A 17,231-nucleotide genomic window follows, 5' to 3' on the forward strand; every position below is an offset into this window, starting at 1 on the left:
TGCATAAACCGTGACATTTGGACTTGGGATGGAAGTTGCCATGCGTTGGGTGGCTAACATGGACGGCTGAGATCTGCATCTCAGATGGAAGGACGGTCGTTGACTTTTGCAACCCTTCGTTTTGGCAGCCAGCGTCGTGCATGGCTTTGGCATGTGTTAGGCGCGGCCAAAATTAGGGTTTGCATAAAACGTGTTGTTTGGATTTGGGCTGCAAGTTGCCATGCGTTAGGTGGAGAACTTGGACGGCTGAGATCCGCATCTCAGATGGAAGGATGGCCGTTGATTGTTGCAACCCTTCGTTTTGGCAGCCAGCGTCGTGCATGGGTTTGGCATGTGTTAGGCGTGACCAAAATTAGGGTTTGCATAAACCGTGATGTTTGGCTTTGGTCCGCAAGTTTCCATGAGTTAGGTGGCGAACTTGAACGGCTGAGATATGCATCTCAGATAGAAGGGTGGCCGTTGATTGTTGCAACCCTTCATTTTGGCAGCCAACGTCGTGCATGGCTTTGGCATCTGTTAGGCGCAACCTAAATTAGGGTTTGCATAAACCGTGATGTTTGGCTTTGGGCCGCAATTTGACATGTGTTAGGTGGCGAACTTGGACGGCTGAGATCTGTATCTCAGATGGAAGGGTGGCCCTTGATTGTTGCAACCCTTCGTTTTGGAATCCAATGTCGTGCATGGCTTTGGCCTGTGTTAGGAGCGTCCAAAATTAGGGTTTTCATAAAACGTGATGTTAGGCTTTGGACAGCAAGTTTCCATGCGTTAGGTGGCGAACTTGGACGGCTGAGAACTGCATCTCAGATAGAAGGGTGGTCGTTGATTGTTGTAACCCTTCTTTTTGGTAGCCAGCGGCATGTGGTAGGGCCGGCATGGATTTTGCATGGAGACATGGCTGACATGGGTTTCCATTGGCACGGTGGCGTGGACGGCATGGTCGGCATGCCTTAGCGCGGAGACGTGGCTGGCATGGTTTGCCATTGGCACGGTGGCGCGGCTGGCATGGTTGGCATGCCTTGGCGCAGAGACGTGGCTGGCATGGTTGGCATGCCTTGGCGCAGAGACGTGGCTGGCATGGTTTTCCATTGCCACGGTGGTGTGAGAATTAGGGTTTGCTATATACGAAGATGATGTCGGTCAATACTAAGGGTTCTGCCGTGGAACATGACACATGTATATATAAAAAAAAAGTTACCCTGGTAATTCTTACGTAGGCATGTTGAATGATTCAATAAATGCGCTGGTAGTGGCGTCACGTTAGATGTAAGGTTTTACGATTTTAACCCTGAGCTAAAAACCACCATCAATATTAAGTCCCCTGCTTAGCTCGGAACAACAACATTGTTGCGAGGTAAGCATAGGATGGTGACAGGAAATGAAGAAATCGAAATGACAAGTCATGAAAAGATGGTCAAGAGGACCTGGCTAACCTTTTTCGAGGGATATGGAGAATTCGTGATTCTTGTTCTGGCGGTCCTGAGTGAATTCTACTCGTGGTGTTGCTGTCTAGACCATGAAATGGTAGAGGCGGTTGCTAGTTGAGATGCAGACTGTCGGCTTGGCTTGGTCACGCGTCATCTTGGCTGGGCTAGGGAACGCGGAGGTGCTGGCTTAGCGAGTTGTTGGCGTTGGTGCGACTTGGAATGGGAGCCACAGGCATTGTGCGGTTTGGAATGGAGCCGTCAACATTGGTCGGCTTGGAATGAAGGAGACTGTCTTTGGTCTAGGTGGAAACTGGTTTCGGAACTTCGGCTACCAAACGGTGGTGATGGCTCCTGGCAACTTTGTCTAAATTAGGGTTTGCCATGCCAAAGCCCTAATTAGCGCTCCTTACTAAAATCGTTGTAGAATTCTCGTACGAACTCGGATTTTGACGGTTCGACCCTCCATTCTGGACGGAAAAGAATTTCCTATCTCCTCGCGTGGGAATATTTAGGTTTTGAGCTCGTTTAGGAGGTGAAAATAGCCCGTCAGTAAAACTCAGGAAGAATTTAGGAGGGATGTTGCGGGCACGAGGTAGCATAGTCGCGCCCAGTCATTTATTCCCGTTCATGGAGCAAGAATGAATCTTTATTCTGTGCAAACTCTAGAAACTCCGTCCGCATGAAACGAGGTATCGACCCTCTTCTGTTTTCTGTTGCTCGTCTGGATCCGTGCTTTCGTCTGCACTGTCTATCCAGTGGATTCCAAAATTTACCAAACTCCATTGCATTCTTGGGATGGATGGATGAAATATATGCTCGACAAAGATTATGTCAGGTCTAATCTTGGAGATTGTGGTTGCGTTGTCGGTCCATCCTTGACTTTAGGTTGTTCAGTGTCTGGACCTTCTGATCGCGATGATGATATGTTGTGGATGATTGTATGGTAGAAATCTTCCGAAGCCACATGATGAAATAAATGAGTTGGGAGACATTCTGTTGCCGATGTGCTGCTATCAAGTCTTCAAGGACTTTGTTCCAAGAGATATCCTTCGAACCAGCTTCTGAATCTTGGACTATCGTATGGAATGGGATGCAGTGAGCAGTCCCCAGTTATACTCCTGTTGGATCTGATGGCATGGTCGAATATGTGAATGTATCTTTGTGGCGTGCTTTTGGAGTCTTCGATGCACATGTACGACTTCATGTTGAGAAATTCCTGCGGATCGTAAATCTTCGGTAGTGATGATGTTGAAATCAGAAATAACCAGGTTGAGGGGAGTGAAAGCGTCCCATGCTGGTAGTCCCCATGTGTATCCTAATTTCATTGCATCGCCTTGAATTCATGTCCACGGGATTTGATACAAGCTTATTGTACTCTTCTGGATATGACACTGGGATGCTCAGGATATCACATGGAAGAAATATTCTGGATAGCAAAGAGGTAGAAATGAGAGAGTTATGTTGTTTATTGTGGATTCCTCTGTTTCTTCAAGAAAATGTTTCAGCTGCGTCTCTGGAGTTATCTCATGAGTCTTTGATGGTCGTCGGTATGGACTGCGATGAGCAGTCCCCAATCGCATTTTTCTTTAGTTTCTGAAGTTATTTTCCTCTGAGCAGGCTTGGGATCCGTCTCGGCCTCGTAAAGTGTTGAAGGCGCCTTCTAGACAAAGAGGTGATGATATTCTTGCGTTACACCCTTGAAGAGTAGATGACCTTGTTGTGGCTATGGCCTTTTGGTTGACTGTGTCTTCTGAGATTTGACAGTGAAGAGATTCCGTGAAGATCCTCAGTCCCCAAGTATGGTTTACATATTTCTATCATTATAGTGATTGCTGTTGCGGTAAAGCTCTGGTTTGGTATCAACAAATGAGCAGCAACAGTTCTTGGTAGCAGATGTAATCGGAAGAGACTGCATTGTCGTGGGAACAAAGTAGGTTGGCTGGAATTGTATGGGAATCCATGGAAGTAAAAATATTGGTTAAATGCGTAAGCGAGAAAACTGTCCATGATTACGAGTTTTGGCGAGATAGATCAAAAAGGTGGCCATGACTATGAAGATTGGCTGGCTGCGATCGTGATCCTTGACATGGGGAGTGTGGCAGAACGACCCTTTGCGGGAAGGAGTGGCGGCCATGGTGCGACCCTTGGCAGGGGGAGCGGCGTTGAAGCGGCTTCGGCTCTTGGAGTGGACGTTGAAACTTAAGGATCCAAACGCTGAAGTTTCAGCTTCGGATCCTGGAGAAGCTTACGGAGAGAACACTGAAGCGAAGCGGCTGGAGAGAACCTTGAAGCGGAGCGGCTGCCGGAAGAAACGTTGAGGCGGAGCGGCTGCTGGAGCGAACGTTAAAGCGGAGCCGCTGCTGGAGGATGTTGAAGCGGAGAGGCTGCGTCAATCAGTGTGCTGTCAAACTGGACACCCTTCAAGCGAACAGTGGTTAGAAGTCACCAGTTCCATCTATTAATCGTGCTTTCCAGGAGAGGTTGGGGTTTGGGAACGGATTCTCTGTCTGGAAACAACTTATTTCCTGATGCAGTGCAGTTGAGAGTTGCAAATATGTCTTGACGCTACCCCTTGGGGAAATATAGAATCTCATATAAGTGTGTTTTATCATAGACTGCACGATTTTGTGGGCGAAGTTCCCGTAAATCATGCATCTCCTGACAGGAAGAGAGTCTTTGTGAACTCACGAGGGTTGCTAATTTTATATGCCTCGATTTTGGAAAAGTCGTTCCTGATCTCCACGTGTGATGAAATTGGATTGCTGATTCCCTTATACTTGCTGTTGAAGAGCAACGCGAGCCTCTTCGTCTATAAATGCGCGTCCTGCTGAAGTGTCTGTACCGGATGTTAACAGTATTCCTTGCCATCTCCATCTGGGGTTGACGTGACTCTTCTGGTGGACACTCAGTTAGTGTCTTGAGGAAAATAGGTATCTCTTTCTGAGTTGTAGCCATGCCTGTCTGAGCCTTACGAGATCCTTTCATCTTTCCATCAAATCGATCAGCGGTAAAAGGAGGTCGGCTTCTTCTGGCTCCTCCAATATCTCGTCCCGATGGTGGAGTAGCAGCGTCTCTGGTGATGGTTGGAGCTATCACACTTGAAGAAACGTTCGGGGTAGCAGTAGCGTCTCTAGCTCTGGTGATCGTAGATGTAGTGCCTGAAGGGACATTTTCTGCGTCGCTGGTGTCGACAGGTGGCGTATTAATGTAACTTTGTTAGGTTACAGGAAGAATCTGTGATCCTTGCATTCGCAGCTTTGCATAAATTTGGTTTGTCCATTGAGTGTTGGCGTCAGCGCTGCAACTTTGGCTACTGATTGGTAGCAGTGGCACTGCAATTTGGTCTGTGAGATGGTGCTCTGGGTGGCTTTGGAAAAGGGTATGGCGATGTCCCGTCCGGCTAAGGAATGGCCCATGGCGCTGCTGGCTAGGACATGATCTGTTGGCGTCGGCTTGACATGGAGCCGCTGGTGTTGGTTTTTGAAGTGGATCCGCTAGCATTGGCTCCGCGTGCGCTATCTTGGCTTGGTGAGCCGTCTATATCGTTGTCTCATCTTGGTACGCGGAGCTATTGGTGCAATCGGCTATGGGAGGAGAAGTTGTGCTGGAAGGGTGCAAGCTGCTGGCGCTGGAAAGATGCAAGCTTCCGGCGCTGGAAGGAAGCAAGATATTAGCGCTGGAAAAAGTGCAAATTTCCGGCGTTGGAAGGACGCAAGATGTTAGGTCTGGAAAAGATGCAAGCTGTCGGCGCTGGAAGGACGCAAGCTATTAACGCTCATATTATTGGCTTTATTTCCATATCTTGGTGCTAGCGGCAGAGTGGTAGCAATAAAGCAGACGAACATATTCCAGGCACGTATCTCCGTGTTTATTCTTTATGTTTGCTCTTCTGTTTTTGGTGTAAACCCTAGCCATAGGCATGTTCGCCATAGTTTTACGGGCGACGCCGTCCTGACTGCGAGAAGTCTCCAGACACTCCTTGTCGTATGAAAACTGGTAACTGAGTCGTTTGGTGACTGAGCCATTGACCCCCGAGCGGATCGTTTGCTTTCACCATCTTAGAAGTCCCCAGTTACCCCTTGCCGTGTGATAACTGGTGACTGAGCCATTGATCCCCGAGCGGATCGTTTGCTTTCACCATCTTAGAATCTGGGTTGAAGAATGAAATCGGGAGTTGGAAATTGATATTGTAACCGAGAGATTAATCTCCCACTGTGGTCGCCAATTGTTTGAGGGTGAAAACAGTTTCTGCTGGTTTCGGTAATTTCATGTGTTGTGGGTGAGAAACGAGCTTAAACCCTAAAAAATATACTGCAAAGGAGTACTTTAGATTCTAGAGATCAATCTGTACAAATCCAGCCTAAACCAAGAAATGGTCGTTCCAGACTTGCTTCGGTCACAAAGTGAAGGAGAAGGGTTGGTTTTGGGGAGGGAAGCGAAGAGAGTGTTGAGACCAGAATAATTGATTCTGGAAGAGTAGTTGTTTGACTTGTATCAGAAAATGAAAGCTAACAGATGGGAAAGCTAACAAGTGATTTCTGAGTGTTGTATGCTCCCTGACCAAAACTTGTTGTTCGGTGGAAATAGGTAAGACCTATTTATACAAGTCGAAGTGAAACGCACTCCGGTCTCGTAAGAAATAGAAACGGATGAGTAAATGGGAGGAGGTGGAAACCGGTAACGCCTGGAATTGATGTTCCATAATGAAGGAAAGCGTTTCACCATTACTCCTTGTGTTTACTAACCACCTCATTCTTATGACACTGTCTTGTAACGGGCGTAGTGTACGCCGCACGCTGTAAACCGCCAAACCAATACCCTAATGAGCATCCCCCAGTTTGTGACATGTGTTGATGTCTCGAGTATTTTCGTGGAAAACATGTAGCATGTTGCTTCTGTTTGGAAAGTTGAGCTTGGGAGACTTGCCAACTCGGTGGTGACCCTCGACGGTCGAGATTTTGCATCTTGAGAGGAAGGGTAGTCGTTGATTATTGCAACCCTTCGTTTGGTAGCCAGCGGCATGAAAGCATGGCCGACATGACTTTGACATGGTTAGGTGTGGCCAAGCTAGGATTTTAGCATAGTTTAGGCGCGACCAAAATTAGGGCTTGGCATTGGGCCAAAGGCTGCCACGCGTTAGCTGGTGACCTTGGACGGCTAAGATCTGCATCTTAGATGGAAGGGCGGTCGTTGATTGTTGCAACCCCTCGTTTTGTCAGCCAACGACGTGAAGGAAAGGATGGCATGGTTGACATGCTTTGGTGTGGCCAAGCTAGGATTTTAGCATAGTTTAGGCGCGACCAAAATTAGGGCTTGGCATTGGGCCAAAGGATGCCACGCGTTAGCTGGTGACCTTGGACGGCTAAGATATGCATCTTAGATAGAAGGGCGGTCGTTGATTGTTGCAACCCTTCGTTTTGTCAGCCAACGACGTGAAGGAAAGGATGGCATGGTTGACATGCTTTGGCGCGGAGATGTGGCTGGCACGGCATGCCAGTGGCACATGTGGCATGGTGGGCATGCCTTGGCGCGGAGATGCGGTGTGGCATGCCATTGGTACGTGCGGATTGATTGGCATGCCTTGGGTGGAGAACTTGGAAGGTTGAGATTTGTATCTCAGAAGGAAGGGCAGCCGTTGATTATTGCAACCCTTCGTTTTGGCAGCCAGCGACATGGGGTAGGGCTGGCATGGCTTTGGCCTAGTTTAGGCGCGGCCAAAATTAGGGTTTGGTGCAAACCGTGATGTTTGGCCTTGGGCCGGAAGTTGTCGTGCATTGGGTGGCTAAGTTGGAAGGATGAGATATGCATCTCAGATGGAAGGGTAGCCGTTGATTATTGCAACCCTTCGTTTTGGCATCCAGCGTCGTGCATGGCTTTGGCAAGTATTAGGTGCGTCCAAATTAGGGTTTGCATAAACCATGACGTTTGGCCTTGGGATGGAAGTTTCCATGCGTTGGGTGGCTAACTTGGACGGCTGAGATCTGCATCTCAGATGGAAGGGTGGCCGTTGATTGTTGCAACCCTTCATTTTGGCATCCAGCGTCGTGCATGGCTTTGGCATGTGTTAGGCGCGACTAAAATTATGGTTTGCATAAACCGTGATGTTTGGCTTTGGGCCGCAAGTTTCCATGCGTTAGGTGGCGAACTTGGATGGCTGAGATCTTCATCTCAGATGGAAGGGTGGTCGTTGATTGTTGTACCCCTTCGTTTTGGCAGCCAGGAGCGTGTGGTAGGGCCGACATGGTTTTGGCATGGAGACGTGGCTGGCATGGTTTTCCATTGGAACGGTGGCGCAGATGGCATGGTCGGCATGCCTTAGCGCGGAGACGTGGCTGGCATGGTTTGCCATTGGCACGGTGGCGCGGCTGACATGGTCGGCATGCCTTGGCGCGGAGACGTGGATGGCATGGTTTTCTATTGGCACGGTGGTGTGAGAATTAGGGTTTGGTATGTACGAAGATGATGTCGGTCAATAATAAGGGTTCTGCCGTGGAACATGACATATGTATATATAAAAAAAGGGTACCCTGGTAATTCTTACGTAGGCAGGTTGAATTATTTAATAAATGCGCTATTAGTGACGTCACATTAGATGTAAGGTTTTATGATTTTAACCCTAAGCTAAAAACCACCATCAACAACCATAACTAGTTCAAATGACTCAAATGAACTAGTTAGAGAGTTGTTCAATTGCAAGGAAATCTTATGTAATTATACAAGACACAATCGAAGAAAAAACAATTTAATTCACTCGAATCGGTTCATGAACAATATAGCCGTGGTTTACATTTAGCATTCCTTAGTTAATATAAATAAGTACACAAACAATCGTCTTTAGATATAACCAGCTTAAGTTCGCAGACTTAGTTCACGGATTTAAGTTCCCGGAAGGAGTTCTCAAACTCCAGCAGATTTTCTCGGGTCGAGAACTTCCGCCAGTTTGCGGACTGAGTTCACGGCTCTTGTTCCGGTACTCCTGATCAAAAAAGTTTGCAAACTTCGATTTCAAGGAAAAAGGACTTATACATATATGTGTTTCCACACAATGCTTATATCCATCATTGGTTATATGATCTAAACTCTCATTTCAATCAAACATTCTTAGAGGACATTTCGTCAAAGTAAATAATTTTCAAAGTGATTGAAACGTGTCATGACTTTCGTCACTAGGTAAATATGAACTTGGCCAAAGCAAAAGCTTACCAACACATATTTCGAGAAATAGATAGGTGAGATAAACTCGGCTCGAAATAGCAAATGTGTATAATCAAAGTCTATATAGCAAAACGACTTTTGTCTCAAAATAGGAGATAGAGTAGATAGACTTTTGAGTGATAGATAAGTTCAAGTCTCCACATACCGTTTATTCGATGAAGATCCACCAGTTCCTTGAGTAGTCCTTCGTCTTATATGATGATTGCCATGGAGTTCTTGAGCTCAACTACACTTTCTATCCTAGTCCGAAACTTAGCTATAGTAGACTAGAAATCAAGACTCATAGTATTGATCACTAACATTGACAAACATGATTGAGATAGCAACGCATGCGAGTTCGACCGAGCAATGCTCTAACATAAATCATCGTTCTTAGTAGGACTCCACAGAATGTTATTTTTTTTACTAATATTTATTCTGAGAGACCTAATTCTAATAACATCACTAAGCGAAAACAGAGAGGTTAAGAGGTCAATATTCCATGAGTTATTCTGAACATCCATAAGCTCACTAACAAAATTTTAATCATTAAAATTCGGATTAATTGAAATATGTGGTGAACTACTATAAGGTAACCAATTAGAAGACCAGATTGTCGTAGATGTACCATCATTTATTTTACTCACAATATTAGCTTTTAAGAAAACCAAACTATTAACTATGCCTTTCCATATCCAAGAAGAAGTATCAGCCGCTTTATCTATTTCCAACAAGTTTTGATTAGGAAAATACTTATCTTTTAAGAATGTAGAAACCAACTGATCTGGATTTTTACAAATTCTCCAACCCAGCTTAGCAATCAAAACCTTATTAGTTTCATAAGAATTTCTAATACCTAGGCCACCACTTAACTTAGACTTACCAGTATCAATCCAAGAACGAAAATAAGATGCTCTTCTTGGATTTTTCTTAGGGCATAGACTGAAGCTTCTCAACTTCAGAATTTAACCTAGTTATAGTTGTTTTAATATGACCAAAGGATTTCAAGTTCCATTTGCTGAGAACCTGCTTAAGATTTTAAAGCTTGCGAGTAACAATAAAACTTGGAGAACCTTTTACACCTTTTCCCCATGAATTAATAAGAACATTCTTAAAGTCTGAACTCAGCTGCCAACATTTAAAGAACTTATATGGAATAAAAAGACCTTGTCCTTGATGAAAACACTTTAGAATAATAGGACAGTGATCCGAATAAATTCTTCCTAGATTAGTGACTCTTGTATAAGGAAGAACCGAAACCCATTTATCATTCATAAATCCCCTATCTAATTTTTCAAAAATAAAATCAGTTGGATTCTTGAACCTTCTATTACACCAAGTGAAAGGATTGCCATAAGCAAAGACTCCATTCACTTTTAACTGAGTTAAAGAATTCCTTACGAAATCCGGAGGAAATGATTTATCAGGGTTTCCACCTTGTTTTTCCGAAGCATGCAATATAAATTTAAAATCCCCTAATAATAACCAAGGACTATTATCAACTTCATTCATATGATTCAAATAGTTCCGTTGATTTCTCATATCCAGGACATTTAGAGAACCATAAACAAAAGAAACAATGCAGTTTTTTATAATAAGATTAATGTCACAGACAACATGAATCATGTTAAAACCACTACCTATAACTTCAATATTTGAATTTACAAAGTACCCTAATGCCAAACCTCCAGATTTACTGACAGCATGCACTATATGCCACGAATCAAAAGGTAGATGATGAGTGAACTTATTAACAGTTTCAGTGTCTACCATAGTTCCTAAGAGGCAAATTGCACCGTAAATTTAAATTCCAAAAATTGTTACATCTTCCCAGTTGTTTAGGTTTTTCTTTCTCATGGATATACACCGTTGGAATTGACTGTGGACAGTTGCAATGGATTCTCCCAAAACCAGTATTTGGGCTTGGTTAAATTAATTCATAAGCCCACTTTCGTTTCCCGATTTTCCCAAAACTAGTTTGTACTTCGTCGACAGTCTTTCAGGTTTCATTCAGGCAACAATCCCGCAACAAGCTAGGGACGAGCTTTTTTTTTTTTCTCTCTCTCTGCCCCCTATTTTTGTTCTGCAACTCTATCTATCTTTAATTTTTTTTAGGGTAACCAGTGTTCTGTTTATTTAATTTGTCTAAGCATTAGTTACAATTCAAGGAAACTTAACTCCTATTTTGTCAAGGAATACAATTTGCTGTAGAAAGTTTGGGCAAATGTGTTCCCAACTAGTGTTGTTGCCAGTGTTGCAAGGTGTATTTGGTCTTCAATTGCCCTGTTGGCCAATGCATCCGCAACTTGATTCGCCTCCCTTAAGGTGTGTGTGATCTTGTAATTTGGAACACCAGTTAGGAGTTGTTGTATTTCTTGTATCAATTGGGTAAGATACCATGGTTGTGGTTGCTGCAATTTAAGGAGAGACACTAGTGCTTGTGAGTCTACTTCAAACCAGATTTGTGGCCATTGGTGTTGAGTCGCCATCCGTACCGCTATCAGTAATCCCCAGGTTTCCGCTAACATCGATGTGGTTATTCCTAAAGGTGCCGCCATAGCTCTAACACTACACCAAAAATGGATATTCGCAACTTCGCGGTTCCAAACCGGGCTTGCAACTGCAGCCAGCTGTTGCGAAACGTGGTGTAACAAATATTCACTACGGAAATGTAGCTGTTGCGACATTTTGGTCGCAACAGTTTTCGCAACAGGTAGAAAAGGGTCGCAACTGCTTCCCAAGTTGCAACTGCAAATTTTTTACTATTAGTTGCAGAAGCTTGACTAAGTCAACAAAGACTGACCCAAATAGTTATGGTAAAAATATTAGCAACAGAAAAGACTGTTGCGAAATTTTTACTGCAGTTGCTAAAGTTCTTGGAGACTGACTTCTAATTTCCAGTTTTGTCGAGAAAAGAAAAGGATCGGTCTTTATTGACTGGCCCCCCACCACATTCTATTTTATCCTGAAAATACCCCATAACCCTGATTCAATCAATCAAGCAACCGAAGTATTCAATCAATCAAGCAACTAAAGTATCAAACCAATCACATTCTGCACCACTTGTATTGATAATGATATGTTCAATGATACACGAAAGAAAGAGAAGGAAACAACTTATCATTTAGTTTCAGAAAGCCTTTAACTTAGTTTTCTCTAGATTTCACAAAGACTCTAACTTAGTTTCAGAAGCATAGTGAACGTATAAGATACAATTTTCTGCGTATAGGATGTCATTGCCACCAATTGCTGAACTATTGGTACTTTCTTTCTGAGATATACATGCAAAGGTCAAGAAAATATACATATAGGCAATACTGAAGCCTCAAGTAATTCATTAGATAAACCAACCTTCAAGTTTTGAGTTCAACATTTCCTAACTAGCCTTAGCTACTTCCGAAGTTGTCCTGACTCGCCTTAGCTACATCCAAAGCTGCAGCTGCAGCAGCTTTTGCGGCTGTTGCTGCCTCTTCAGTTGGGTTTGTCTTTAAGGTACTTTTCTCTAGTGAGTTATCACCGTCTTCTTCCAATACCACCTTATGGATCCACGACTTCAATCTAGGGACACCAACATTCTACAGAAGAAATATCTGTTCAGATAGAAGTAGAATGAACAGTTTTATCTAATTATTTTTCCGTAAGTCCAATAGCTGAAAATTCATCTTACAACACATACACATATCCTGAATTCATATCCCATGCATGGGTTATATTATTATCTTGTGCAAGTGGGCTAAAATACCTTATATTAAGAAGAAGCTTGAATGATACCTTAAAAACAAGTGCAGTACCAGCTCCTGAAACAGCAAGAAAGCCTATGGCAAGAATAGCACGAAACCAGTGCAATCAGGCTCGCATTTTGAAAACCAAGCCACTAGGGGGAGGAACTGCAGGCTGTGGAGCTCGTGCTTGTATCTGAGGCTGCAAATTGATAGGTGAAGTTGATTGACCATCTGAAACCAATAATCCAATTAGTAGACACATCAGTGAGTCACACCAGTTAACCAAGAAGGATTCTACTAAAAATACTTTAAGAAGGTTCATACAAGCTTTCATAGTTCAATTATTTGTAATGAGAAATTATTAACAACTTCATACCTTGATTTGGGATAGCTGCCGGCATAGTTGTAGTTGGTGGGGGTGGGATCCTGTAATGAAAATAATATCATGAAATTATTCATGGCTTGAGCAGAGAATTCTGGACAAAAAGTTCCTTCTGTCAAGTTCATTGGTGCAAGCAAGGAATAAAGTTTACGGCTAAATATTCTCAATGGCTGTAAAAAGCGGGAAACAAATTTAGCTTACAAGCACTCTACGGAAAGCTTCATCTATCTCCTCGCGTGAGAGTCCCTTCTTCTCCAAAAAAGATCGTCTGTACATGCCCACTCTTACAGATCTTAAGTCCCAACCTCCCACCACCAACTCCAACCTGACATATTTAAATACAATTCAAGTCATACTGAAATCTCTAATGATGCTCATACCTGCAAATTTCATTATAGTACATGAATAACCAACAATTCACATTGGAAAATTTAGAGTCTAGTTAAGAGAAAATCAAGCGTCGAAGTATTGAACCAATTGATTTAATATCACAGAAAATGAATCAGCGCAAGACACAAGATTTAGATAACTCACACCTCTACGTCAAGAGTTAACGCTTGAAATTGCATATACCACAAACAAAAATCTCAACAAGGGTCCTCACATGAATAATATCCTTCGGGCTGCATTACCCATTTTATCCTAGAAATGAATTACACCAACATAACATCTCTGGCACTACTATCTAGTTTGCAGCTTTTGCAACTGCTGTAACTACTTGGTTAGGTCCACAAACCACCCGAATCGAACTAGTTTCTACTGATTAATACCGTATTACTATAAGTATTTGCTACTCAATAGCTCGGTCTATTAGGGTGGCAATATGTGTGAGTTTCTGGCAGAGGCTGTTCGATTCGGGTGGTTTGTGGATCTCGCCTTTGGATTTTAGTTCTCCTGCCAAATTTTACAACACCTACTTCAGGCTTATACCGCATGGAAGAGGGCTTTTGGATTCAGATGAAGTGTTACTGACAGGAAATGCTGGCAACACAAAGACCATGAACTTAGTTAAGAGTTATGCAGAAGATGAGGTTCTGTTCTTCAAACATTTTGCTAACTCGATGGTGAAAATGGGGAGCATCGGTCCTCTGAACGGTAACGATGGGGAAGTACAAAAGAATTGTCGCCTGATCAACTAAGTAAGAAACTAAAATATTCTTTTCAAATGTTATTACAATAATTTCTCATGTTCTGTTGTACAAACATGAAAGAATTTGGTCAAATGCATCAAATGATGAAAAACAAGTACCCAAGCAAGTAAGATACAATAAGAATAATATATAATATGGATATAATAACACTTCAAACCCAAAGCCAATGCGTAACCAAAGCTGCAGAGACATGCAAAAATGTTTTATTGATGAGATGTATCATACAGTGGATTTGGGTCACGAGCCCAAAATCGTTGACGCCCACCCTAAAACTAAGGAAAAAATATAAAAGAGGAAGATGATGACTTACATCAGATACATGTCAAACTTGTTAATCAGATCAAACCATATTTCACTTCAGTGGTTCTTCGAGTTCCTTGACCAGAAACAGGCTGGCGTTTCCAATGAACTTGATTGGCAGACGTGTTGGTAGGGTCTTCTGCTCTTGTGTAACCTCTTGTTAACCCTCCTCCTCAACTAACCTAAATTATGACGGTTGAACGAACATCCAATGTTAGAAAGCCATAGCGAGACAAAAATCTTAACAAAGCAGCGCAAAGATGCTAATTTTATTCCAACTTACCGCTTCTAAATAGGCTGATAGAATTGTCGTGCCTGGTAAAGCTTCCAACCCACGCTGCAGATAAAAGAATATGTAAGGATCGACCGTCTTCGAATTATCAAAGCAGTTAAATGAAAGGAAAAGTAGCACAGAACCACCTTGAAGACAACGCAACTCACCAGGTGTTCAACACGTGTTCTATAGATGAACACTCCACAATAGAATACTGTTGATGTTACTATGAATCTGCACAATTCAAAATAAGAAATACAAATGTTACTCCAAGATGTGGACAAATTCCCAATGAGCATATACTGACTATCCTTTATACAGAATTTATCATGTTATTTTGTTATTGCAACAGATGTACCACACATACATACTGTACATTATACAGAAGCCTTCCAGGTGGTTCTGAGTCATATTCTCCCATGAAACACATAGAGAGAGAGCAAGTAAAGACCGTATGATCTTCTCAAGTTAGTTGATAGACCATGTGCAGTGCAAATAGCGTTAGACTGCATTCTACAAAATCAAATCATAGATTCGACTTTCCATAGGAAGCAATACACGTAAAAATGATGCTCGTGAAGCTGAGCGTATTGAGCATGAGTCCATGACTGAAACACAATTGCTAAGCCCGTCGTGACATTTAGCATGTACATTTGAGTTTCTTTTGAACTAACTTATCCTTACTTGAGAGTTGTCAAAATCAAATGAATTTTTTTTATTATTTTTAATAAATCTTCATTTAGAGATTTGAATACTACAGAAAGTAAAGGCATGCACAAACATATAAAAGAACTTACCACACATTTTTGTAAAAAATGAAGTCAACGGGCTCATAACCGATGTTAACTTCATATGGAGTATCATGGGATTTCTCGCATGCAAAATTCATAACTTAGAGATTCCAGTGATATTATTAAGGAAACACACACACATGCAAACATGAACATATTTTTAAAAGCTCATATACATCTCCAGTCCAAAACCAACATGGAAGGTGACAGTATTGTGGGTGGGCTCCATCTGCATCTGAACCTGATAATTTAACCTCAAGGCCTTCGTCTGGGTTAACCTGTCATAAGAAAAAAAAGAAAAAAAAAACTAATTACAATAGTTCAAGGAAGTAAACAAAAAAAACCATCCAACCTTGGACAGAAAAAGGGTAAGAAATTACCTTTACAATGTGTTTCCCCACCAATTTGAAACAACGGAAATAACAGTCACGTAGAGAGATACGTGTGTCTGCTCAGCCCCAAAACTGCAGATTTTGGCACTTCACAAGTACAAATGATTTTTCACATGATAAAGCTAATGACGTACTTCCATTTTAATGGTCCCTTGGCTCAAATTCTGAAGCTAAAGACGCAGACTGGCAATACTTGACTAGGTGTCTAACAAAACTCGGTGAGTTACACAATCATTTGGAAAGAGAATTAAATTTTCCGATCTCTCTAATTTCTGTATAAGGGAATGTTTCACTTCTATCAACCTACAAGGTATCACTGATATTTTCTCAAACGAGGTTGTATGTATGATACCAAACTCACTATTCTTATCCGATATCAACATGAAAAGAGTTCTTGATTTGTTGTTCCATAGAAGAGCGTATAAGATTAAAAGTGTTAAATCGAGCTGATCAAAGGAGCACTGAGACAGATTAAACCTGAAATCTCGGTGAATCTTTTCAAAACCCAGCTGAGTCATTCCGTTGTAAACCCTGAAAATGAAAGGAAACAAACTTTAACAGATGCTCTACCACCTATTTGAAGCCTGATCAAATAAACAAAAGTAAAATATATCTTACAACTTCTCAAATGAAGTGCATCTTTATTTCTTAGTTCCATATTCATTCAAATTCAAAAAATTACAGAAACCCAATTCTCACAGAATCAAAACTGACCTAAGATCAAACTCAAAACAGAAAACTAGAGAAAGAAGAGACCATACCTGCTGATTAGCAATAGCATCTGTAGAAACTCCTTGTGAAATCTCAGATTAAATCATTTACCTTCACAAATAGCATAGAAAAACCCTTGTGAAAACCAAACCCTAACTACCAACAAACGCAAAATAAAACCACAACTACCAACAAACATAAAATCAAAACCAAAATAGAAAACTAGAAAAAGAAGATGAACGTACTCCTAGTGAAATATGACCTAAAATTTCAGATTAGTGCTTCCAACTGCAGAAATAGCATAAAAATACTATCAACAAGCTTAAAAACGAAAAACTAACTATCAATCTACCAAAATACACGAATCAATAACATCATTATCGATTTAAATAAAGAAATAAAATCATTTCCCTGCTCTGGTTTCAATGGCGGAAGAGTTTCAATGAATTTTTTTTCCCTGCAGATCTGGTCTGAGAGAGAGAGGACCAGTGTGTTTGTGGCTGAAATGAAACTGAAAAAAAACTCCCCAAGGATAAACCCGTGTAGGCACACACGAAATTGGCATGCGTGAAACAATGGTAAAAAATGTGTTTCCTGGCACACGCAATTTTGGCATGCGTGAAATCATACAGTTGCTAGTAGTAACCGAATGCCAGCGGTTGCGAAATTTGCAACAGCAATTGCGAAAGTTTTGCAAAAGCAATTCGCAACAGCTACATTTTTGTTGCGAATCTGAGTTGCTATCCTGAATTTGGTGTAGTGTAAGGACATTTCCATCACTGTTCGGCATAAGATTCCCGCTCTTGCTGGTCCCGGATTCCATTTTGATGCTCCTTGTTTATTTTTATCCAGTGTATAGTCGGTGCCTTCCATCCTACGTAGATAATTTC

The 17,231-nt window shown here is 42.1% G+C and overlaps 1 long non-coding RNA gene across 7 annotated transcripts; it reads right to left on the reverse strand.

Moving 5' to 3' along the window:
• Positions 1 to 11,399: 11,399 nt before the first annotated feature.
• On the reverse strand, positions 11,400 to 16,831 carry LOC113357329. 7 transcript variants are annotated; one of them, XR_003363573.1, is made up of 11 exons: positions 16,587 to 16,831; positions 16,392 to 16,452; positions 15,619 to 16,161; positions 14,615 to 15,516; positions 14,457 to 14,510; positions 14,184 to 14,355; positions 12,924 to 13,047; positions 12,717 to 12,766; positions 12,390 to 12,571; positions 11,970 to 12,193; positions 11,400 to 11,583 (listed from the first exon to the last, which is right to left on the reverse strand). It is a non-coding gene; the product is annotated as an uncharacterized LOC113357329 (long non-coding RNA). The 7 variants fall into 7 exon arrangements; XR_003363578.1 differs by lacking the exon at positions 11,400 to 11,583 and having other exon boundaries at positions 11,655 to 12,193; positions 15,619 to 15,702; positions 16,108 to 16,161; XR_003363577.1 differs by lacking the exon at positions 11,400 to 11,583 and having other exon boundaries at positions 11,655 to 12,193; positions 14,615 to 14,681; positions 15,435 to 15,516.
• Between the last annotated feature and the right edge of the window lie 400 nt (positions 16,832 to 17,231).

This window comes from Papaver somniferum, chromosome 3, assembly GCF_003573695.1.
Source record: "Papaver somniferum cultivar HN1 chromosome 3, ASM357369v1, whole genome shotgun sequence".
NCBI classification, from domain to species: domain Eukaryota; kingdom Viridiplantae; phylum Streptophyta; class Magnoliopsida; order Ranunculales; family Papaveraceae; genus Papaver; species Papaver somniferum.